At 26.7% G+C, this 27637-nt stretch overlaps 1 protein-coding gene across 18 annotated transcripts in view; it reads left to right on the top strand.

Moving 5' to 3' along the window:
- Positions 1–27637, top strand: part of LOC136076691 (adhesion G protein-coupled receptor B1-like) — a 126559-nt gene that overhangs the window by 77860 nt on the left and 21062 nt on the right. For 2 of the 18 annotated variants that reach the window (XR_010636500.1, XR_010636497.1), the window contains exons 1-2: positions 13398–13556; positions 16389–16567. The exons of the other annotated variants lie outside the window; for them this stretch is intronic. The gene's annotated coding sequence lies outside the window, so the exon portion shown is untranslated. Of the gene's footprint in view, positions 1–13397; positions 13557–16388; positions 16568–27637 lie in introns of those variants that run through there. 18 annotated transcript variants of the gene reach the window in all.

Genomic DNA, 27637 nt, shown 5'->3' with positions numbered 1-27637 from the left:
GAAAAAAATTATAAAATATACATTTACTTTTATAAAGATCTTCTAAAAAAAAACTAAAAAAAATATTACAGTAAGCAAACTTTTTTGCAACCAAAACGAATCAAAATAAATAATAATGATATATTATGTCTTAAAGAAATATCTAAAGAGTTTAATATTATTCACCAGATGTTGGACTTGATCTAGCTAACAAAATTATGCCATCCTCTATTTCTTGTAAAACCTATCTAAGACCGTCAAATGACAAAATGTTGCATGACTTTGACTTGACATCAAAAGAATTTGAAACAGCTTTTTCTCCCATAAAAAAAAAACAAATCATCAGGATTTAACGATATACCCAGTAATATACCAATTTTAGTTAAAAAAAAGCATTAGTAGACAGTTTGTTCTATATAGAACAAACGGTCAAGCTTTCCTTAAACCAACGAATATTTCCTGATGTACTCGCAAAAGTAGTTTCAATTTATAAAATCATTATTTTAATGTTTCCAATTACAGGTCTATATCATTGCTTTCTGTATTTTCGTAGATATTCGAACGCGTTATTTATAATAAAATCTTTGACCGTTTTACAAAAAACAATTTTTTTATCCGAAGCAACTTGGATTTCAGAAGAATCATTCAACTGAACATGCGATTATTGAATTAGTTGATCGAAAAAAATAATGACTTTAATGAAAACAAATTTATCTTTGGTATATTTATTGATCTAACTAAAGCCTTTGTTGGTCATTGCATCTTAATAAAAAAGTTAAGGTATTATAGGTTATTAATAAGGACTACAATTGGATTAAAAGTTACCTTACTGATAGAAAACAATATGCTCAAATAAGGAATACGGAATACTTAAAATCCCGCGTGGAGTACCACAAGGATTAATACTAAGCCCTCTCTTATTATTAGTTTTTATAAACTACTAAAATAATGTATCAGTAAAATTAAACCCAATTATGTTTGCAAATGATACAAATCTCTTTCTTTTACGGCCGACAACACGAGTTTCAAAGTGGAGGGGCACAAACGTCAATTTCTAAAAAAAATCTCTATATCCTGTGGCCTTCCGGTGTTGTCGGCTCTATCTATCCAACCATAGTATCAAGCAACTTTATTCCGACATGAACTTTGAATTAAATAAGATAAATAATTGGTTTTCAGAAAATCAACTCTGATTAAACGTTAAAAAAATAAGTTACACATTATTTCAAAAATGTCGCAAAAGTTAGACCTTCCCCTTGAATTACCAGATCTATTTTTAAATAATACAAAAATAAAACAGAAAGACTTAACAAAGTTCTTAGAGCATTTATCTTCGCATCTCCATATAAAATATTTACAAAAAATGTTAGTAAAGTTATGGGTTTGATGTACCGAGTTCGTCCTTATGAACATTATTAATATGATGTGTCTTAAATTAATATACTTCTCTTTACTTTATTGTTTTATTTATTATGTCAATATTACATGGGGTATCACGCAACCTACAAAACTTAAGAAATTACAGTGTTTAAAAACTTTCGTTGAGAATTATATACGGGAAAAAGCTAGGGGAACACACTAAACCCTTAATGAGAGAAATTAAAATGATGAATGTTTATGAAATAAATAATTATCAACAGATAATTTCATGTATAAATATACAAAAATCTCCAGCTAATTTTATTTGTAAGTTTGAAAAAAATATAAATGAAAAGTATTTCTTACGAACAAATCAATCAAATTTCTTTAAATGTCAAATGAATTAAATAAATACACAGAGTTTTCAACAGCATTTTGTGGACCGAAGATATGGAATTATTTTCAAAAATAAAAATTTTAAAAAGCTAATAGATAAACAAATTTTTCATTCTAAGGAATAATAATTCCAATGATTTTTTTCTAAATACTTTTTATTCTTTTAAAGTTCTTATTCTTTTAGTTACTTATGTGTTGGTTTATATATTTTAAATTTTTGAGTATTTAAATTGGAAATTTTACATCTTGCTAATATCTGCAGTTTAAAACTTTTTGGCGATATTTATTTTTTAAAGGGGCTCTATGAAAAGATTGAGATGGTATTACATCACCCATATTTTTATTAAATCATCTATTATTTTATATAAATCTCTTATGTAAATTTTGTTATTAAACAGCAAAATATATATAACTAAAAAAAAGCCAACGTTTAAATAAAAAATAAGCTTCCTCAACCAGAGAAACCTAACCTTTTTACAGGAGCAGGCATACTTTTATTTGAGGGCCACTAATATATATTTTTAAAAATTAAACTAATTTAAAACATCAATTTTTAAAGGATGATCTCTGACACAAAAGCAAATCCATTCCTCCCTCTTCTTAGTTGTTTTGGAATATATTTTTGTTAGAAATCTATATATTTAACACAGCACGTTGTTTAAAAACATAAGTAAATTTGGAGACTGTTTAAAAGAGGCATAAAACTATGATAAAACTGGGTGGTGCAAATTTTAAATTATGGGTCTGCTTGCTTACAAAATATTGAACTCAAATATTACCCCTTAATAGATGGTCTGTATCCAGCTAATCGAAAAAATTGCCTTCTTCTACATGGTTCGGATCCACCTTTGCCCTGACAAACTTTTAGTGTGTATTATTGGGGTTTCTAGAAAATTGTTCGAGAACTATTGGGGCTAAGGCCGGTTTTGAAGTATTTTTAAAGATTCAAAAACTGAAATACATATATTGATACATAAATAGAAAGTTAACACCTACAGAAAATTAGACAATTGTAGTTTATTCAAACATGCACAAAGTCAAATCCAAATAAACATAGTTTTACTTTATTATTATTACATATTGTTTACTTTATATTATTCCACGATCAGTTATAATTTATACTTGTGTTTTTGGTGACAAAGTAAGTAAACACCAGGCAAAACTATGAGGGACTGTCCATTAATTATGTTAAAAACTTTTTAGCAATTTTTACCTCCCTCCTACTTTGTCAAACTTTCAAAGACCTCCCTTATAAAATCATGTCAACATTTGATTACCTCTCTCCCCACAAACGCTACGTTATAAACGACTACTAAAGCAGCCTTAATTTCTGTTTTTTAAATAAATAACTTTATTTAAAAAAATAAAACTGTTGATGTAAACTTTTCTTGACCTCCTCCCCTCCCCCTTTTATCAACAACTGTCTAAATATTTAAAACTCCTCCGACTTCTCCTAATAAAAATGACCAAACCTCCCCTATTTTGTTGGCATCAAAATATTCAAGACTCCTCCTCCCCTCTAATATTAATAATGCAAAGCCCAAATAATAAAAATGACCGAAATCCTACTATATAGCTGTTCTGTGTAAGAAAAAGTTGAAAACCTATAATTACTTCAATAAAAGTAAAATAAGACTTTCTAATACTAAACTGTTTTTTTGGTTTCTCATATAAAAAAAACGTGTAATCGATGATAAATTTTCAAAATTTTGTTAAAAATATTCACAATAGACATAAATTAATACTAAAAAATAAAATCAAACAAACATTTTAATATTATAATTTAACAAAATGTAAAAATTGTTTTTTATTGAACTCTATTGAATTTATATTTATGTAGAATTTAAAATACGTTATTTTTTTTTTGGATAACTGATTAGAATTCAGCACCTAGTTTCTAACTAAGAAAAACTTATAAAAATGCTTTGGATATCTTTATTATTTAGTTGAATTCAGTAACATAATAATTTAAAAAGTTTAGGTGCTACTGTTGATAAAGAATGCGAATAGTAAGTGTTTATTGCATAAGCATCTGATTCATCTGCGCTCATTTTGACTAAAAGTTTAGTGATCAAAATATACAGTCATTAATCAAAAAGTTCTTGTAGTGGCTTTTGATTCTAAAACATTCTACAAAAAAAAAAAAAAACATAAGCGTGCACTAACTCCCAGAGTGCTTTAAAAATCATGACTGCTTTATTCAAGGTGTGTACCTTCATAATAAACTATTGACAACATTGTTTTAAAATTTTAACAATAACTACATTTATTGATAGTTAAGAGAAAAGTTAATGCAGAAGTTGAAAACCATCCTCCAACATTTTCTTTTGTATCTTGTTTCTTTCGTACTCTATCTCTACACAATGATATCATTTACAAAACTTTGATTTTGTATCCATTAATCTACAGGGTAACTGTATTTATCTCAAAGATTTTTAAAACTATAGTACAGTCTGTACACATGATACATTGGAGATGTATGGAATAAACATTTGCGAAGTATTGCACATCGGTAATATATGATAGTAATTGTTTTATTAAAAAAATTGTATTTACAAAAATAAAATAAAATATTATTTCCTTAATTTGAATTTCTGAATTTCTTTTACTTTTAATAACATCTTTTTTGTATAACCTTTTAATAACATGTTAAACGTTAGGAGTTTAACTAAAAAGTAAAACTATTTGCATCAAAATTTTTTGTGTTTTCCAAATATATCAAGTTTATGATACCAAAGTTTGGTCCAGGCTATTGGTTTGAATATCCAAATGTTCATTAAAACATATTTGGTTTTATTGATTTGCTAACTAGTGCTTTTACTTGAGAACATCATGTGAATTTTTGTGATCATAAAAAGTATTTTAAGAATCAATAACATAACTTTTGACAGTTTTTTATGTTGGAAAGTTTTATTAATTATTTCATTCTCTGTTAAATAAAACCATATTTTCAATTGTGATTAATTTAGTAACTTTATCAGAATAAAATCTATATTAAAAAGAATTTCACTTTTAGCCAAATAAAAATTGGTCGATATTTAACGAAATTCTTATTAGACATTCGTTTTAAAATGGTTCCAGTACATTAAAACTACACTAATGATTTTTTGAAATCAAAAATCACATTTTCTGAAAATGTGATTTTCAAGCTTCACCATTTCTTTACCTATGTTGTAAACAAATAGCTAAAGCTTGGTTTCCAATAGTTGTAGAAATGTTGTGCAACAGTTGTGCGCTTATGTTGTACAACAATTGTTGCCGAGATAGGTTTGATTCTATTTCCGCAACCTTTGTTTTACAACATAAATTTTGTTTTACAACCGACTTAAGTTGTGCAACTTACGCAAGAAAATGTTTCCATTATAAAGCATTATTGTTGTACAACTGTTGTACGACATTTCTACAACTATTGGAAACCAAGCTTAAGCCGGCTGAGCTATTTGCGTAAAGTTTGCAGTTTGCAGCGGTACCAAAATATATTTTGGTACCAAAATAAAATCGTTTCTATTACGGCTCTAGCAACTATCAACATTATAATAATAGTAATAATAATAATAACTTTTTTTTGAAAAAAGGTTTTGCCGTGTTTTTGGCTGCTCTTCAAGAATATTAATTAAAAAATGGAAATAACGATCAAAAATATCGAAAAAGTTATTACAAACAAGTTTGAAGAACAAAAAAGAGCTTTGCTTAAAGAAACAGAAAAGTTATTAAAAGACCAAGAAAAGAACTTCACACAAATAGTGAGTGGAAATGTAAAAATAATTACTGACTCGACAAAATAGAAAATGAATTAAATGTAAACAAAGTAAATATGCGAAATATTGAAAAAGACTTAAACGATGTGAAAGAAAGTCTCAACTTTCAAGAAGAAAAAATAAAGGAAGAATTAAAAGAAATAAGGAAGAAATATGATCTTGAAATTAAAAACATAAACAAGAAAAATACTGACTTAGAAAACCGCTCTCGTCGAAACAACATTAGAGTCCGATGGTCTAAAAGATCCACCAGGAGAAAGTTGGAGTGGTTGTGAAAAATCTGTGAAAAATATTTACAAACAACCTTAAAATTTCAACTAAAATTATTGTGGAACGAGCGCATCGAGTTGGGTCGTGTAAAGAAGACAAAACACCAAGAACTATCGTAGTGAAACTTTTAAGCAACCAAGATAAAATGAAGTGGAATATATATTAATGAAGACTTTGCTAAAGAGACGATGGAAGAGAGAAAGAAACTTTGGGAAGAAGTTAAAAATTTTCACAACCACGGTAATAACAATACGCAAAATTTAAATTTAATAAAGTTTTTTGTCGTGAATTTAGAAAATAAGAAAATTTTTGCGTATAATTAGGAAAAAGTTTTACGTAAGTTTAAACGATTGAAACAAAGTTAGTTCGTTTAACTAAAGGCTAAACAAACAATAGATTACGAAACGCAACACTTTAATGTTTTCAAATCGGCTAATAACTTTTTACTTAATAACTCTTACGATCCAGATATGCATTTTTTTAATGAAAATAATTTTAACTCGCGGTTTTTTGAATTAAGAACTTTTAAAAATGAATTAAAATCATTAGGCAGTAACTTTAAGGTGATATACATAAATATAAGACGTACAGTTAACAATATTGACAAACTAAAACATTTTCTTATAGAATGTAACTAATTCCGAACTACAAACTAATATTTTATGAGCGAAAAGTTCAAAAACGAAAAGGTGGAATTATAACATATATTCATAATGATCTAACTACTAAAATTAGAGACGATCTTTCGGTTTCTGATGCCGATGTGAGTTCTTTACAATTGAAATAATAAACAAAAAATTAAAAAATATACTGGTGTCCACTTGTTACAGAACACCTGAAGGTGATATAAAATACTTTTCAAATCACCTAAAACAAGTATATCTAAAAAATAACAAAGAGCACAAAATATTACTCTGTATTGGAGACATAAATATAAACTGTCTACAGTACGATGAAGATGCTGTTACAAAACTTTTTTTGAAGATATGTTTTAACACTACATCTTTTCTATATTAAACCAACCAACCCGGGTAACATTTAATTCAATCACTGCAATAGACAACATGTTGACTAATTCATTATATGATTCTTCATTAAAAGCAGGTGTAATCAAAACGGATATATCCGATCACTTTCCGATTTACTTTTCCTTTTTTCAAGATACAAAAAATAATAACTCTAAGATCAAAGTCTATAAACGAAAAATTATTAATTTTACTATTCAACAGTTTAAAGACTCACTATCTGCAGTAAGGTGGGATAGGATTTACCAAGAATGCAACCTTGGGCATACCAACTCCGCATATAATGAATTTAAAGAAATATTCTTAAAGCACTATGATAATCACTTCCCAATTATAGAACAAGAAATTAAAAATTTTATATCCGCTACGGACCCAATTGTATTCTGTCTTATATTTGACACCTAAAGTTTCGCAATCGTCGTTTCGCTCAGCACATTCAATTATTTTTCTTCTATCATTGTGGATAAAGCATAATATTTTTTTTCAGCTTATTCGGTTGAATGTATTTCATGTCTACAAATTGGAGAAGGTGGTTCTGATTGTTTCAAAAGTGTTTGTAAACAAATTTAGCGAAATAAATGCACGGATTCAATTTAATTACAGTCTCCTATTCATAGTGTATTGACAAATAACACAACAAAAATAACACAACGATCTTTCAATTCCATTACTTTATTACTGTATTGCTGGTGTTTACAAATGCTAAATTTGATATTATTAACTTATTAAAATGCATGTCCAAGAAAATCTTTTATAATGACCTTTAAGCTTACATTGAATTCGCAATTACAAATAATGTATTCTCATGTATATATTACGATTTCTTAATTACAACTTTTGTTTTTCAAATTACATATTGCGATTTCTTATTTACAAGTTGGGTTTCTCAATTACATTTTAAAATTTCTTTTTTTTAAGAAATTGCGTTTCTTAATCACATATTGTGACTTCTAAATTACATGTTTTATTTCTCAATCGCATCTTACTTTTCTTAATTACAACTTTCAAGTTCTCAATTACATCTTGAAAAGGTAGCTTATTTGATGCAATATTATTATAAATAATATTGCATCAAATAAGCTCATTTGATGCAATATTTTAAGCTAATAATATTGCATCAAACAAGTTTCAATTTTTTTGCACATGCACTTGCACATTGGGGGCTATCATGAGTAAAAAAGGTAATTTATATTTTGTTTTCTTAATTCTAAATTGTTGTGTTTTTTAGACTAGAAGCTAAAATATATTGGTCTGAAGATAAACATGGAAGCAAGAAACCATTAGATTTCATTAGACTTATATTTAAATTATTGGACTTCTCGATCACTTAAATAATACAATGGATAACATCTACTGTCCTAATAAAAATATATATCAATCAATGAGTCAATGATGCTTTGGAAGGGACGTCTTGTATTCAGGCAGTATGTGAAAAATAAGACATAAGTATGGTATCAAGTTCTATGAGCTTTGCGAATCAGATGGTATTGTACTAAAAGTAAAAATCTGCTATGGCGAGACTACTCTCGGTAAACATTTGTTGGGTCAAACTGGAGCTATTGTTTTAGATTTAATGGAAAAATTTCTGGGAAAAGATTGTCATCTGTACACCAATAACTTTTACAATTTCTTTGAGTTAACAAAGCACATGATATATCAAAAAACATACATTTGTGGTACTTTAAGAACTGACCGAAATTCAAATCCAAAAGAATGTACAAAAGCAAAACTGAAACAGGGAGACGTTATAGGCAGAAGCAGAGAGCGTGTAGTGGTTGCTAAATGGAAAGACAAAAGAGACATGCTAATGATTAGCAACTTGCGTTTGTTGCAAATGATTGAAGTGACAAACAGGAGAGGAGAGAAGAAAATGAAACCCAATATTTTTAAAGATTACAATCGATGTATATCAAGAGTAGATTGGGCGGAACAAATGGTATCATATTATGATTGCCTAAGAAAGACAATTAGATGGTATAAAAAAGTAGCATTTCATCTCTTTGATACTTTTTGTTTAATGCTTACTGTCTAAACAGCGAATATGGACTAGATAAAACAATTTCCTTGCTTAAGTTTAGAGAATTAATTGTTACGGATTTATTGGGTGAACGTTTGAATGAAATTGTGCCTCGAATCATCAGTAATAGCTTCCACTACTTGTCTTCAATACGACAAAATGAAAAAAAAAAATTTCCAACAAAACCATGTCGAGTCTGCTCTAAAATAAAACGTAAAGAAACACGATATGAATGTGCTGTTTGTGAAAATAAACCTCCGTTATGTATTGGCGAATGTTTCAGAATGTATCATTCAAAAGAATAGGTTTACACTTTAATTTTCATGAAATAAAATTAAAGCATTCTCAATATTTTACTTTTATCTGTTTTAAGCTATTTCTGTCTTTATCCGCATTTAAATTAGGTTCCTTGGATTTTTAAAATAAAAACTTAAATGTAATACTTTCTGAAATCAAATGTGAAGCTAAGAAAAAAAAAAAGTGAATAGACAATGCCAGTCATGTGAAATTATATGATTATATGAAATAAGTTTGAATAGCTACGAATTTACTCGTAGTTGGCAAACTCATGACGCCGGCTTACTACGAGTATTCTCGTAGTTGGCAAATATCAAAGTCCCGCTAACTACGAGTATACTCGTAGTTGGCAGCGAACTATTGAAATTTTAACCTTTTGTGCCTTTTTTATAAAAAATTAAAAATTATAGATTTCTTTACCTCTTGTTATGTTACGCAATATATTTTCAAACTTAGCATGTTTAACAATAAGTGTTTTTATTTTTTGGCAAATTATTATAAAGCGATGACGTAATCTTAAATCTGTTTACGTCCCCCGCTAATTATCTAATGAATTTTAATTAGAGGAACAACTGTTTCGGCGAGACAAATTCTGAAGTAGGGTGATTCAGGGCAGTATGAGACAACGGGAACATAAGGCGAATTTCTTTATTCTTCTCTGGAGACAAAGAGGATTAAAGAAATTTGGTTATAATCATTATCCTCAATTATTATAATGGACAATGGTTATAATCATTATCCTAAATTATTATAACGGATTTAATTTATGTTTTTACTTGCAATGCTAAACAAACCTGTTTTTTGGAATGTTTAGTTTATTTAATAAAAAAATACCTAGTTTTATTGTGACTTAGTATTTTTTAATTCGCTTCTTAGCGATAACATAATAAATGCAAATCTTAGTCTTATTTAATACTTACAAATACCAGATTTGTGCTGATTATTTTAGAAAAATAATTTTCTTTATTATTCATTACCCAAAAAGAAAAGTTAACTTATTTTGATTTGTAAGGTAAGAGCTTTAGGTTTTTAACTCACGGTCTTTGTTGGAAAGATGAGGCAATCCATTATTCAGTTTTCTTTAAAGTTTATAAACCAGCATAAATATTTCCCTTACTTTTTGTAACTCACTAAAAACATCAAAAAACCATTTGAAAAACATTTAATGGTTATTCATGAATGAATACTCCGGTTCCAAAAGATTCGCTGAACATAAAAGTAATTTAAATAAGGCATTTGAAATCAGAAAACACGTTGGGTGCAAAAAATAGAAAATCAGAATAAAAGATCTAACTGATAAAAGTTGCTAAGATGAAATATGGAAAATATTGAAAAGCGGCGGAGTCTAGCGAGACATGTCTCCGATGCTTTAAGCATAAATTATGGAACCGTGAAGTTTATTTTGGTAAGTCAAAAACAATTTTAATGTGAGTTGTGCGTAAAACACGATCTTAGCATTTTATGATCCATGATGATATGTCTTGTATTTGTTTGTAACTTTTTTGGGCGATTGTTAACTTTGAACTATGCCTTAGTCAAAAACACTGAGCAGCCGTGGCGCAGTGGTAGCGCACTTAGCTCAGAAACAAAGGATCCCTGGTTCAAACCCCTCCTCTGGGCAAATTTTGCGACATTGGTTAAAAAGGAGGCGTGAACTTCCCATCAAATGCTTATCCGCGGTGCTATATGAAACGACCGTATTGATTTTTTAGGGGACCTAAATAAAATTTTAAAAAACATTGGTTTTTTAAGCTAAAATTAGTTTAAATATAGTAATATATAGTAAAAAATATAGTTGCTTTAAAGCTACCATATTTTTTATGAGTTATATTTATTATCTTTTGATAATGAGTTATATTTATTATCACAAAAAATAATTGTTTTAAGTCTCAATATTTTTCATTTTAATTGCATAAAATATACTGACTCATTTTGCCCCGTAAGGTGGAAACATGAGAAAGTTGTTCCTATTTTTTAAATCCTCCAAGTATCCAATTCAAAATAATTTACTCACATGTTTTGGAAAGGTTAAACTTAAATAAGATTTAAATTGCACTTAATTAGTTTTTTGCTCATTTCCAGGACTGTGTAGCTAATTCTTAATCTTTAAATGATTCGAACTACCCCGAATTACCCTATGAAATAAACAAAGTTTGCCATTTTTATATATATTATAAAACACGGAACTTGTAAATATTTGTACAGCTAAATAAATGAAAAAAAAAAAAAGTTTCGCGGATCTCAAAGTCATTTTTGTAATGGATTTTAAACTTTGCGAAAACTTTGTTTTGCTTAACTGACTTAAGTAATGGCTGTTTCAGTTAAAGTTTGGTTTAAGTAAAAAAAAAAAAAAAAAATTATTTTTATAATGATCTTACAATGTGTACATTTGATCATAAAGCTGAAATATATTTTTTTAGATTTTTTTTTAGATAAAAAGTATTAACAAATTACTAAAATTTAGCCAGGTTCATTATTTGCCACGTTTATTATAAAATTGAGGAAAGTTTTTATTAATTTGTTCAGTGTTATAAAATAAAACATTTTTAATTCTTTTTACAGAACAAAATTATCTCTAATACTTTAAAAGTTATAAGAGTTTAAGTACTCGATATAGTTAAGGCAATTTACAAATTATTCGAACTCTTTTATTTGAAATTAGCATGATTTTATGAGCGTGCTATGTCCAAATAAAAGCTTTAGATGTTATAATTTTTTTTTGCTTCAAATTTTTTACATATTTAAGGAAACTTTTCTCTTTTTTATATAATTTTCAAAACCTTTTTGCTACCCCTAATGGCAGCAAAAAGGTTTTGAAAATCTAAACTACACTATTTTGGAGTTTTTAGATCATTTCCGCTCATCAGCGTTAACATGGATTTAGTTAAAATCTTTTGAAAAAGTGCCTTAATTTACTATAGATCCTACTTCTGATCGGTTCTGACCTAAATTAACTATATATAATAATCAAAATACAATATTTCTATCAATTTTCACAAAAATTACTAGAATTCCGACAAAAAATCGTTTATAATTAAGAAAGAGCTTCAATAAACGATCAGAACAGATCATATTATTAAACTATGATGTTGATTTTACCTAAAAAACGTATTTATTTAAAAGCTTATTCAAATTTGGACAAGCGAATGGGATTTTGAGAAGATTCTTAAAAAAAAAAAAGAATTTTCGGTCTTGGTTTTTTCGCTACAAACATTTATATTTTATGATACCGCAAAATTCATCATTTTAATTTTTTTCGTCTTTTCATAATTCACAAACCTGATCATTTAACGGAAATATGTCGTAGTCAACAAAATATCATACGGACGTCATAATATTTTAAAATTGCCTAAACTACACCGAGTAGCACATTATAAAAATGATTTTTAAAAATAACAAGTAGCCGTAAAGCTCGCTTGAAACAGCCGCGTTAAAATATAAAACTGATGTGAAAAAGTTTTTATAAAATTAAAACTATAAATAACTATTAAAAAAAAATTAACAAAAAAAACCTAACGCGGAATATTTTTCTCATTTTAACTAAAGTTTAAACAGGGTTGTGGAGTCGTAGAGTCGGAGTCGCGACACTTGTAGCGGAGTTGGAGTCGCTAAACAAAATCGCGACACCAACTCCAATAGTAAAACTTCTCGGTATTGCACGAGCATGTACAAAATGTTCTTCTAAAATAAATAAGTTTAAATACTTTGTAGCTATTAGACTTTTGTAACTGTAAAGTAGTAAAATATTAACAAAGAGAATAATATCAACCGCATTTATTTTGCGAATCATTTAGATATCGCAGAGAAGTGTGAGGGCAGACTGCGACAGCGACAGATCCAGGATTTTTTGGTGATTGAAATAAATAACTTCCAGACATGGAGCAAACTCCAAACATTTGTATGTTTATACTTATGTCAATAAATAAGGCTGTGCAAAAAATTGCTATGGTTGGAGGCTGGGAATGAAAAAGCCCTTTGACTTCATTTCCTCCCCCTCCCTCCCCCAATACGAGGGGCAACAAATTGATAAAAAATTTTGTATACTATTCTCAATTAGACATATATTCTTCGATAAAAGTCAAGTTTCGTAGTATTATCTCAAAGCGTTCTAAAATTATGACCATATAAAATTGTATATAAAATTATAAAGTTTAAACCCCCTTAAATTGAGGGGTTTAAACTTTATAATTTTCGAACGCTGAGAGAATACTATGAAACTTAAAATTTATCGATGAATATAAGTCTATTTGAGAAGAGTTACCTGTTTGCATTACCGATATTTAAAACTTTATTTTATACTATGTCCGATGACGGTCTGAGCTTATTATATTGAAATATTAGATGATTAAATTTAAAATTACCTAGGACGGTGATTATTTTTAATTAGTTAGTAGCTGTGTTTTATGTTATTAAATATCAAACTATTTAAAAGATAATCTGTTTTAAATGGCTTTCGTAAATTAGAATATTATTAAAATATAGAAATAAAACCTTTTTGATTATTAGAATTTAAATAGTAGTTATAAAACTTTAAAAAAAATCCTTGCAAAAAAAGTTAAGGAAAAATTTGTGACTTTATATAGTTTATTTATATATATATATATATATATATATATATATATATATATATATATATATATATATATATATATATATATATATATATATATATATATATATATATATGTATATATAAATATAAAAACTTGGTTTAAATAATCTTAGAGTTTTTATTTTTTGTATATATATATATATATTATATATATATACAAAAAATAAAAACTCTAAGATTATTTAAACCAAGTTTTTAATTATGTTTGGAATAATCAATTTTGAATCTTTTATGTATACTAATGTTTTTATATTATTATGAGAAATCTTTTTAAACAAAGGTTTATAATATACCTGAGAACGAAGTAAAAATATGTAATTTTTCAAGAAACAGTGTCAGTAGTAACATAATTTCAATTTAAGTACTGTGTAGTTATCATAGTTTAAAGTTTACCATCACAATCCACTTAAAAAAAAAATTATTCAATGATAAAGACAAAATTAATTATTAATTTTGTCTTTATCATTGAAATAATTTTTGAAAGACAAAATTAATTATTAAGACTAATAATAAATATTAAGATTAGAATTGAATTAATAAATACATAGAGAAGAATTGTTAGTATTTTTGCCGGATTTACAAAAAGGTATTTTATATCTCTATATTTAATATATAACAATTTTTTTTAAATCCAGCAAAAATACTACAACACAAAATAAAATCTTGGAGAAATATATTAAGTTCCTCACCCAAAAAATGTTATTTAGGAAATTAACAAACCTATAACTAAAAAGGGAAGTAAAAGACAATGTTTAAACAAGTAGTAGAGATTGTCTAAAACTTTGATATTTATACCTAGTACCAAGGTATTTAAAAACTATTACTTTACGTAGATCATGATTTTTGTTGTGATTACTACTTGATATTTGGAACAGTTAATAAAAACTTATCCAGTCAACTTTTAAGAGAGTAATCTACTTCAATTACAGCTTTCAAAGATTACTAACTAAATTTCGAAATTTTCCTTTTTCGAAACAAAGGTGCCATTTAATTTGCTGCTGAAATAATTACACTACTAAGATTGTACGACGATATCATACGATTTTTGGCTTAGTTCTCCCTCCAGCTAGTCTATTATATCTCCTTGTTTTAAATAAACAAACAACTAACTTCTAATGTTTTTTTTATAAATACGCACATTTAATTTAAATTATAGTGTTTTATTTTTAATTAAAAAAAAAAATTATATAAACACAATCTAGTAAATATGCATTAAAAATATATATTATTACTTTATATAAAAAATCATTAGCATTAATTTTAAAAATGTTTTAATAGTATTAAAACATTAGTAAAGGCCAAAGTTATTTATTTGTAACGGCTTTTAAAAACATTTGTCATTTTTTTTCAACAAAAATTTTTTTATCTTTCCAAATATATTAACTCTAATGATTCTTATAAAAAGTTCATTAAAAACTTTTGTCTAAAAAAGTCATTTATAAAACCGAAATAATTTTTTTTTTTTTGAAATAACATTTATTATAAAAAATGAATAGTTATATAAGTTATATAACATAAATTAAAAAAATTAAACACAACTTTCATTGATACTTAAAATTATTATCAGTAATTTGAAATTCAACTTAATATTTTTTTAAAATTGCATTTCCTTTGCATGTCTTCCTATATTAGTCCATGCATATACTAAAACCCCTGGCAGTTCCTTATTTCAGTATGATGACAGAGTGCTCATCTAAGTATGCTGTTATATATTTATATGTATAATGGTCCTTTTATGATATATTTATCAAAGACTTAAAAATAGTTTTTGTATTGCCTGATGTATTTTCAGAGAGGCTTTGATTTCACAAACTTTTTTATCTTTATTTTAATTTTATTATTAAAAACTGACTATAACTATATCTACCCAAATCATTTTCCCATCAAAGCATATTTGTAATATGCTGTGATGGGAAACTATCAGACCAAAATTTAACTTGATAATTTTCTTAAATGAATTTTTCTTTATATTTTTCTTCATTAAAACTTATATTATCCCTGTCTAAAAGTAGAGGATGGAGGTGAAAAAAACTGGCATTAGGCCTTTATTATATGCTATCTGATAATTTAATTGTTTGAAGTATTTTAATAAATTGAAGTATTTCTGTGATCTATCAATAAGCAAGTTTTGTCACCTTCAAATACATTTTACTATAACATATAATGGGCATTACAAAATTAGGATTCTGATGTCACTTTCTTTAGAACCTTTTTCCCTGATGTCAATTTCTTGAGAAAACTTTTCTTTTTTCAAACATTTGAATTTTCTTTAAGGAATACCTAAAAAACAAAAAGTACAGAAAATTAATTATTATAACTTTTTCAATATTTTTCCTAATACACCAAAAGTTTAAAAGTTAAAATCATTTAAAAAATGAATATTTAGCAGATAAAAAAAAGTAAATAAAATATCTGATGAATATACCCATATTGCTACTTCTATAGTATCATACATTTTATCTTTTTACCATAAATTTAAAAGTTCATTAGTCAGTTGCTTTTAATGTTTAGAAAAAGGTATGTTCTATGGGCTTAAAGTATAATTTATTGCATCAGCAAATAAATCATTTTGAACAATTGATAAAAAATAATTTGAGTTTAAAATTTTTTGATTAATTTGGTTAAATTTTTTTTAATGTTATATTAACTAAATTTTATTATTATTTTTTATTCAGCTCAAGGACAATGAACAACTTGGAGTACTTGGGAAGCTGTTCTCAAGTTTGTGGAGTAAGTAGCAACATGCAGCGTTCACATTCTTGTGTAAATCCTATAACAAGCAAAGTTCAAGGAGACTGTGAACTAGTTGGCAATTAAGCAAACTTTATTTACATGACTTGTTTTCAGTCGTGTGGTGAGTTTTTTATTTGCATTATTATTTTTTTAGAATAGTCTTTATCTCAATTTTTTATCTAAAAGGTATGAGAATAAATTTGTAAATATTATTTATCTTAGTAATTATTTAAGTTATTATTTATTGCTTATTTAAGTTAATAGATTTAGTATTTATCTCTATAAATCTCTTATTTGTGGAATATTTATTATTGTTGTCATATTTTGTTTTTCTAATGATGCTTTTTCTTTTTCAGACAAGATCCATAATCCATTGTAAATGTAGTTATATACTATATGAATTTAGGTCTAGCTGCTAAACTTAAGAAACTATCCTATCATAACATTGCATCTTTTTCTCTAAATACTGTTATGCTTGTTGCTCAAGTGAGCTTTTGTCTTTAGTTCCATTAACTAAAACTCAATCATGTGTGACTCATCACCAAGCAATGTTGCATCTTTTTAATGTTCCTTTAAAAAAAAAAATTTTTTTATCAATGTGCTATTCATCTTGTTTTTCTTTTCCTTGGAGACCAATACTTTGGAATTCTCTTTCATTTTCATATTTTTTACTTACTATTAAACAAAAGTTAGTTGTTCCAGATCATATATATTATCTTAAACTATGTTAGTTTCTAAGGATGAAATAACAGTAAATATAAACAACAACAATATAACAACGATTATAACAAGAAATGATTAATGTCATATTTCTTCATCCCCTTCCATGTTTTTAATTGTCAATCGATATAAACATAGTTTTCAGGTTCATTTCTTGAAGTCGTCAAATGTCAATGATTAACTGGATTCTGGTTGGTAAAATTTTCTCGGGATACATACCCTTGTTGAACACTTGTTGAACAATTGTTGATCTCCAACCTTGGTATTCAATAGGGGTGGCATTGCTAGTTGTGATGTGTTTGTTGATGGAGACATTGGTGTAGAAGACAGCTGGGTTACTGATGCTATCGGCAGAGGTGATGGAGTTACTGTTGATGCGGATGTCGGAGGTGGTGATAGTACTGCAGATGTTGCTGGTTTTGGTTCAGATGGTATAACTTTGTCAGGTTCTGAGACATATTCTGTGATTTGTGGCGAATCGGCAGAATTTTCTTGACTAAAGCTGGTTTTTAGTGGTTTAATCAATGCGACTTGACAGAAAAAAACACAAAAAACTAACAGTTCTATTTGTGTTAATAAGAAGCTAACTTAAACAAAAGTTAGTTGTTGTTCCAGATCATATATTTTATCTTAAACAATTTTAGTTTCTAAAGATAAAATAACAGTAAATATAACCAACAACAATATAACAACAACAATATAACAACGATTATAACAAGAAATGAATAATGTCATATTTCTACAACTATATACAATTATATATTGTATTATATACTATATATAATGCAATACAAAGCTTGTGATGAAGAAAATTGCCAAGCGTGTTATATCATGCTCATAAAATTATAATCTTTTGTTATCAAGCGCAATTATGCGTGCTCGGGTCAGAGCCACAAGAGCGATCTTGAAATTTGAAAATTGCGGAAGACCGTGTTTATAAAAAGTTTTCTATTTGTTATACGACTTTCATTCGTCAATGTTTGAAGTAGTATCTACAACAGCGCATTTATACTACTTTAACAATGTAGTTTTTTATACTTCCCAACTTCTTGTTTTTTATTTGCGCCAGATTGCTATTTTTTTTAACTATTAATGGTAAAAACAAACGCAACCAAACAAAAATGCAAGTGCTTAATAAGTTCTTATAATAGTATTAGAGATTAAATTCGTGTTTAAAATATTTTGCTTTCATTGTTTTGATATGTATTTAAAATGCTGTTAACTTAATATTTACGATTAACGGTTTTTATATTTCTTGATATTTTTTTGATAATTTTTTTTATAAATTAATTAATATTATTAAATATATATTTTTATAATTTCTTATTTAAATAATTCTTTTTTTTTCATCAAAAAATTAGTAGATTATAACAAGAATAATTTGAAATTCTTATTTAAAACTATTGGGGGTTATTCCATATCAAATCACCTAGTTTTTTGAATGTTCCTCAGGGTACCATCTCAGATTTGCTTTAAATGAAAAAAATACAATCCAGAATATTTCAGCTTGATTGACCAATTTGTTCAAAAGTTATGATTGAATTAAAAATGACCAAAATCCGAAAAATTTGTGTATCAGGAGCTTACAGCAGTTTTTTTCGATTTTTGACAAACCATAACTTTTTAAATTATGATGGTGATCACCTGAAATTTTGTAGGGTAATAGTTTTTCACCCAAATAATCCATTATTGCAGTTGATGTTTTCCACTGATTTTTTTACAGTTTTTGAGTTATTGTACCTTAAAGTTGCTAAATATTGCTACATAAATATTTTTTCGAACTTTAACGTGTTACAGTTTAATATTTACTTACAGAAAGTGGATTTTTTTGTTACCTTTGTGTACTTAGGGTCACCACTCGCTAGAATAATCAAAATTATGCATTAAAAATAAATTTAACACATGCAGCAGCCTATTGAAAAATCACTTTTTTTAAAAATTATGATAAACTACATTGACTATGATGGCATAGAAAATAGCATAAACAGTTGAAATAAATTATGAAACTTTTTAATGTTGAGGTTTTATATATAGACAATCACCAGAAAAACTTTAAAGACCTATACTCTATCTTATGACATGATTGTAGCCTTTTGAAAGTGATATTTTTAAAAGGAGAACAAAAAAATACCACATACAAAATTTATACCTCAAATTTTATACAAACTATACTGTAAAAAAATGCATTCAAAGAGTAAGATAATCAGTTAAAAGAAAAAGTATGTATACATGAAACTAATTAACTTATCTCTGATTTATATAACTCATAATACTGCCATAGTCATTACTAGCAAGAATATAGTCACGAGCACTTATACTTTTAATCAATGGAACACTAATTTGACATATTATCTTGTCAAATGAAACCCAACACCGACTTGATCGTGCATCGTTTGTCCATTTTAAATTTAATTTGTTTCTTTGCATAAACTTCACATTAACTTCTTGGTTTTCATTACAAATATCAACCACAAGCCCTATGTACCATTCTTCATCGTAAAAGCATGCAATATATTTATCAGGTTGAAAATTTGAAGGATTTTTTAAAATCAAATTAATATCATTTAACACTTGAGTATCATAGACAGCATCACTAGAGATTCTTTGTAAAAACAATTTCTCTTAATCTGGTACAAAACAGTGATAGCTTCTTGTTCCCGGAACTGTGCGCATCCCTTCATATTGTTTCTGAAGGTTAAAAGTTGTTACATGGTTATTAATATCATCACTTGAAAGATAAAATATGTTTACACCTTTGATGTTTTTTTGAGCCCATACAAACAGATCTTGTGGTGTGAGAATCTGATTTGTAATTGCTGCTCGTAGACTAGCTTTTGCTGCTTCTCTTTTTATAGTACTTCCTATTCCATCACATGGACTTTTGCCATGTGACGTAGCAAAGAAGTGATGCTCAGCATTTATTTGGTGATCTACAATGTGATAAATTAGGTTTATTAGACATTTATAGTTTTTATATTGTGACGCAGCACCATCACTGAAGTATTTAACTTTATTCACTGTGGGTAGTTTTTGACCATAGGGAGCAACTTTGTGAGAAAACAATGGACTGCTGATTGGTCATGACAAAGATGCTCAGAAATTAAACAATAGCATTCACATTTAAGGTGATCTTTTTCATCTTTATAATAAACAGCAAATGGGTGTAAGGTAGCTTGATCGGCTTGCCAGTAAAACCCTTGCATCTTGTACAAGAAAACTATAGTTTTCTGAAAAATCCATCAGAATAATGCAGGTATATTGGTCTAATGTTTGTTTTGCCTCTGATAAGTAGGAAGACTGTGCTTCTTTGATAAAGTGGTGGTGACAAAGGTCATACAAAGTTTCACCTAAAGTTTCAATAAATTCACTAATGCTTGTTTGGACTGTAATAAGTGCAGTTCGGTCAGTTAACACCCATTGTTTATATGTGATTTGATTATCAAAATCAAAATAATTCTTTTCAAAAACATTTCCTAAGTAGGTCTTCAAATTTATTTTACCAGGGCAGTTGGAACATAGATGAAACATGCAGTTTCAACTATCTATATTACAAACACATACTTTCATTAAATCTTTGTAATATATTAAATGGCTATTAGGAAGAGCAAAGCACATAAACTTAGCATTTTGATGGTAAGAACATACACAAACTGAGTGACTTCCACTACTATCAACAGTAAGGCACCACTTTGGCCTTAGTTCACAGAACTTGCTGAATCCAACTTTGTGTTCAGGGTATAACTTCTTAAATTTCAGATGAAGTTCTTTTAAACTAACTAATATTAAGCGTTTTTGTTTATGAACTTTAACATTATTTATACGCACAAAAACAAAGTCTTTTTTTCCTGGACATTGTCTAGTGTATTCGTCTGATTCATATATCTCAATGACTCTCTGCTTAACAATATCCTCCAAAAGATGTCTTCTTTAGCCTCAGGTTTAGCAAGTATTCCCTTTTCATTTTTCAGCTTTCTGGCTTTCTTAACAAGATGGTCTGAAACTGAAAATGCATTGCAAGTTTTTTTAATTGAACAACTATGAGGAGTTAATGTTAGTAACTGAACTTTTTCTTCATTCAAACTGATTTTTCCTTTTTCCTTTATTGCATCTAAAAGTTTGTCTAAATTGTTACAGTTAATGCACTTTTGCTTTTTCTCAGATATTATTTCTTTTGGGTCTATATCCAATGCTGATGCAACTAAGTTTGTCTTACTTGTTTCCAGTTTTTAACTTTTTGCTTTCCATATTCTAATTTGTCCATTTACTTACATTTTTTAGAGGAGATATTTCCAGTAAAGAAGCACTCATTTAAAACTGTCTTATTTAGGTCTGCAGAACTAAACTTCTCATCATCAACATCTAATTCTTCATCTTCTTGACTAAATTTTCCTGTAATTTGTTCAATTCTGAATTCATTCAAGCAGTTAGTGCAAAGTTTTTGACCAGGTTTGATCTTAAGTTGACTTGCTGTTAAAATATCGACTTTACACAATCCCTTAATAATTTTTTTCTTGTGGACTTTAAACGGATCACAGCAGTATTTTTGAAGCGCTTCATATCTAGAAATATAGGCTTTTTCATGGTGAAAACATATCTCCTCATTTAGTTCAAAAGTGTGTCCAATTCTTTGAATTAAAACTTCAACATCTGTGTTCACAATATCTTTTAGTTTTATTCTTCCAATCATTCTACAATAATACGTTTTGTCGCCATCTTCATTTAAAACTTTCCCCACACAACATTTCTCTGTCATTTTTTACTATTTTTTTATTTTTATTACTAATCTAAAAAGTTTAAAAAAGATATAAACATATTAAACCTCAAAGAAACTAACAAATATCAGACACTGATTACGACACTAATTATGTTATTATTATTAGTACAAATTAAGACATTATGTCATTAAAAAGAATACTGAATATATTCATTCACAGATAAATAAAAAATATACTACTGACATCCCTATGACTAATTATTAGACTATGACCTAAGGCTAGCTTATAGTCTAATCATAGTCCTTTTGAAAATATCATCACTCTCAAAAGGCTACAATCATGTCATAAGATAGAGTATAGGTCTTTAAAGTTTTTTTGGTGATTGTCTATATATAAAACCTCAACATTAAAAAGTTTCATAATTTATTTCAACTGTTTACGCTATTCTCTATGCCAGCATAGTCAATGTAGTTTATCGTAATTTTTAAAAAAAGTGATTTTTCAATAGGCTGCTGCATGTGCTAAGTTTATTTTTAATGCATAATTTTGATTATTCTAGCAAGTGGTGACCCTAAGTACACAAAGGTAACAAAAAAATCCACTTTCTGTAAGTAAATATTAAACTGTAACACGTTAAAGTTCGAAAAAATATTTATAATGTTGCAATATTTAGCAACTTTAAGGTACAATAACTCAAAAACTGTAAAAAAATCAGTGGAAAACATCAACTGCAATAATGGATTATTTGGGTGAAAAACTATTACCCTACAAAATTTCAGGTGATCACCATCATAATTTAAAAAGTTATGGTTTGTCAAAAATCGAAAAAAACTGCTGTAAGCTCCTGATACACAAATTTTTCGGATATTGGTCATTTTTAATTCAATCATAACTTTTGAACAAATTGGTCAATCAAGCTGAAATTTTCTGGATTGTATTTTTTTCATAAGATCTGTATGTGGTCAAAATTTAAAGCAAATCTGAGGAGGTACCCTGGGAGCCTTTAGGTGATTTGATATGGAATAACCCTTAGTTGTAAGTTAAATAACAGATTTTCTCCTCAACTGTTGTCAGCTGTCTTTCCTCTTTTTTATTTTCGAAACTGAATACTGCTAATTCGTCAGTCATATCTTCATCAGCTCTGTACAACCTTGTAATACCCCTTCCCTATTTCTTGTACAAACGTTGCAGAATATTTCAATAACGTATGTAATTCCGTCGGTAATTTCAGTTCTAAAGCTTATCTCCTCTTCAACTTTCCATTTCATAAATGTTGATAACATTACTTTGTTTCCTTCTGGAATATCCTTGATTGCGGACATTCTAAACAGTAGAATTGTTTCTAATTAATTTAAAATAAATACTAGTTAATAAAAAGCCTATGCTATATACAAAAATGAGTTTAAAAAAAATCTCGATTATAAAAATTTATTTTTATTATAAACGATGTGTGGAATATTATTAACAATAAATTAAATAAATCATACTTGACGTTTTTACAAAATTAAAAATATTCAGAAGCTTTAACTTTCTTATAGTTATTTCCTAATTTTCTATTCTCATTTCATTTGCACATTTTTATATTCAGATTGTGTTTCCACGCGCACTTGGTTAAAATAGTTAACATACCATTATTGAAATTAGGTGTAACGACTTCAAATTGTTCATTTATTATGTTAGTGTAAAACGGAAAAATGCTGACAAAACAGCAAAACAGAAGCGTGCAGAAAGTCACATAATGCTTATATTTTATATAAGTACTTCGTATAAGGATATAAGTATATGGAAGACTTGTTAAATCAACAAGTTTTGTCATTACCTAAAAAATTTAGTTACAAATATTTTATAAAAAAACCATATAAAAGCTTATTATTTTTTCCGCCTGTTTCATCACAAACTCTGCAATATATAATTATATAATTTTAAGTTATACTATAAATAATGTAATATATAAATTAGATAATTTTAAGTTATACTATATATAATGTAATATATAAATTATATAATTTTAAGCTATACTATATATAATGCAATATATACTTATGCAATTTTAAGTTATGCTATATATAATGAAATATATAATTATATAATTTTAAGTTATACTATATATAATGCAATATATAATCTTAGGGAACCAGATGGTAATTGAAACAGTGTTGACAATTTTCCATATAAATGAAATTAAAAATTGTAATTTGGAATCATATAAACATAAAAAATTGTATAAAAAAACTTTTTATATATTTTCTAAATTGTTGATTTTAATTCAGACACTTTTTTTCAAAGAAGACAAAGAAAAAGTTTTTTCTTTATTGTATATTATTATATATATGTGAATATATATAAAATATATATAAAATATATAATAGATATATAGATATAAAATAGATATAAAATATAATAGTAATATAATAATATAAAAATAATAATATAATAATATAAATAATATAATAATATAAAAATAATAATATATAGTAATATAATAATATAAAAATATAATATAATATAATAAAATAGATATAAAATATAAAATATATATAGAATATATATAAAATATATTGTATATTATTATATATATGTGAACAAAAAATAAGGATAGTGCAAACCTATGTCAGAAGTTTATATATATTTAGCAGCAGTCAATATATATTAATTATATATGGGCAATTCCATGCAAGCGACGGTCGTAACATTTGATGCTTTTTTAGCCATTGAAAATTAACCAAAAATGATATTTACATAAAAATTTCCAAAAATGTTAAATACTGTTATACAGTTTAGTATGCAAAAGTTAAATCATTCAAGTGTTCAACATAAATTAAAAATCAACTCAACGTAGCGTGACGGTCGTAACGCTTACTTTATGACAAATCTAAACAAATAAACTTTGTTAATCTTTATGCAGCCATCAACACAGTGAAAAAGAAAAAATCCTTTGCTGTATTCTTTAACTACACATTGAACTTACTATATGGTGAGTTTCATAGTTTTTTCTTGAAGTTTTCCTAGAATTTTATTAAGTTTTATGTTGTGACAGTCGTAACTGTGAAGGTCGTAATGAAAAAGCCATAAAGGAAAAACAACAAATAACGCAATGAATGACATAAAAAAAGATGAATGATTATGAAACCAATTAAATTATGTTAAAAAGTATGAATTTTATAACATTATCAAGGTTATCCATGATGGCTCTTTGGTTGCGAACCTTTGCTTGATTTTTTTGTTTGTTTTCTTGTCTTGGTGTCAATAACTGCCGCCTTAGATAATTTCTCTTTCTTTCTTATTCTAACATAGTTTTTCTGTTTCTATAAGCTTTCGATCTTTCAGCATCTGATTTTGGCATTTTAAATATGTTATTAAATATGGCGGCTGCTCTTTGTGATATATGCTCTGTCATCTATTTAAGAAAACCTGCGAAATGTTGTAAATAAAAAAACAATCGCGAAATCGATTGAACAAAAATGATGCAGGACAAATTATAAACAACGTTTAATCTAAAAAAAAATTGCCTTTTTGTTAAAAGTTTTTATTTCTTAAAAAAAATTCTTTATATCAATTTTTTGAAATTAGTTACTCATAGTTTCAAAAAAAACTTTAACAAGTTTAGTAATAAAATGAATAAACAAACTGCAAATTAAACAATAAACAAAATTGATTTATATTATAACTTGGTTTAAATGATGTAAATTGTTTGAAATGAATTAAATCATTCGTGCTTAAAATTTTTTTTTCAAGTCAAGGAGTCGTTATGGAAAAACAAGTATATCTTGATGGTCGTAACGTACTTAGTAACATGTTGAAATGGTGATCAAAAGCACTTTTATGTTTTTTTTTTTGAAACAATGATAAAATATGTATGAGTATCTTTATTTTTAACATAGTTAATATGTTAAAAATAAAGATTTAATATGTTAAAAAAGTTTTATAAGAAGCATAAAAAAAGCTTTTCGACTTTTTTGTGACGGTCGTAACGTCTTGTTTTTATTAATTTGCTCTTCATTTAGACCTAGTTAGAGTTCGTTTTTATAAAAAAAATTATGCATAATGTTTAATTTTGCCTTTTAGTCAAAATAAGAAGTAATAGTTATTTAAAAAAACAGCACTGAACCTATTTTCAACACTTCACAACATGACTATATAAAATGCTCATATAACCCTTACAACTTTAAAAGTATGTTATAGTATGATAAAATAATTTTTTTAATAAAATTTTTTCTTAAAAGTTTTCTTAAATAGTTGGAAAATAAGTTTAATGAAGTTATTATATGTCGGCGTGAATTTTTTTTTTTTTTCCTCTTTTACGTGGAATTGCCTATATATATATATATATATATATATATATATATATATATATATATATATATATATATATTTTTTTTTTTCTTTTTTTTTTTTTTTTTTTTCTAATTAAAAAGATTGACTGTTGGTGTAGGGTGTTTGTACTAAATCAGGTCAGAGAATAATAACTCTGGTGAACATCAACTGATAATTAGGCAAATGTATGACTTTTGGATGAGTTTTTATTAAAAATAGTCTTGATACATTACAAGATTAACGCTATTCCATTTGTTAAAATGCTGTTTTCTTTGAACTAAACAATTAAATATTAAATGATGTAAAAGTTCAATACATTTATAATCCACGTGAATTTAATTATTTAAATGTAAGTTTATTTTGTTTGCTTTCAAAAAAGTAATTAAAAACAGTTAACAAGTTTTTAAAATTACAAAAATCTTGAACCCAGGGCCTCCAAAAATGTTCTGGATGCATCGAATACCAACATTAATGAAAGCAGGACAGGCACTTTGACATTTTTTTCTCTATAACAATTAGTAATTGTAACTACTTTTATAATATTACGAATACTTTTTAAAATCCTTTTTAATCTTACTATGATGCATAATAGCTAAATCACAAATATTTATTAACTTTGAAATATATGTTATAATATATAGTTATAATATATAATTATAATTGCAATATAGTATGTAATTACAATTAATTTTTATGCAACCTATGAAAGCTTAAGTAAACTTAGATAGTTATTAGGTACCCTTTTGATCTCGAACTAAAGCTTACAGTTGATGTTTTACGAATTTTGATAAAAATGAGATTAATTAAAAAAGTTCTTCATATTAAACTCTATATTAAAATCTCTATATTATAAAGTTTCAAACTCTATATTAAAATGATGATGGTGTTGATCTACAAATAATTTATTTTTATTTTTTAAAAAAATTTTAGACCAACATGCTCCATACAAAATCTAACTAACAAATTAAAATCAAATCTAAAACTTGTATTACAAATGACATTTAAATCTATTTTTGTTAAAAACAAACTTTATTAAAAAATTTACAAAAACAAACAAGTTACTCTAAAAACTTCAATTTTATAATATCAAAAATAGTGGTTTCTTAAAACTAGCAAATTATCAAAATAATTTAAAAACTTCATGATTTGTTTTAATAGCAACTTTAATGCAAAATTTAATAGCAAAACTAAAATGTTTGAAATTTTTTTGAAAAGAAATAATTAAAATAATTAACAATAGGCCTTCACCACACAGTTAATTCATGTACATTAAACATATCTAAATAAAAGTATTATCATTACTAAATATTAACGAACTGTATTTTTATACCATACAAAATAAACAAGTAGCAAGGCCTTCTAAATGCATTTTGACTTATTTAACATAACCAACCACATGAGTTTTAAATTAAGTGAGCAGAAAATCAATTTTTTTAATATTA

The sequence above is a fragment of the Hydra vulgaris genome, chromosome 02, assembly GCF_038396675.1.
Source record: "Hydra vulgaris chromosome 02, alternate assembly HydraT2T_AEP".
NCBI lineage: Eukaryota > Metazoa > Cnidaria > Hydrozoa > Anthoathecata > Hydridae > Hydra > Hydra vulgaris.
Note: the sequence above shows the minus strand (reverse complement) of the source record. Positions and strands in the feature narration are given on the sequence as shown.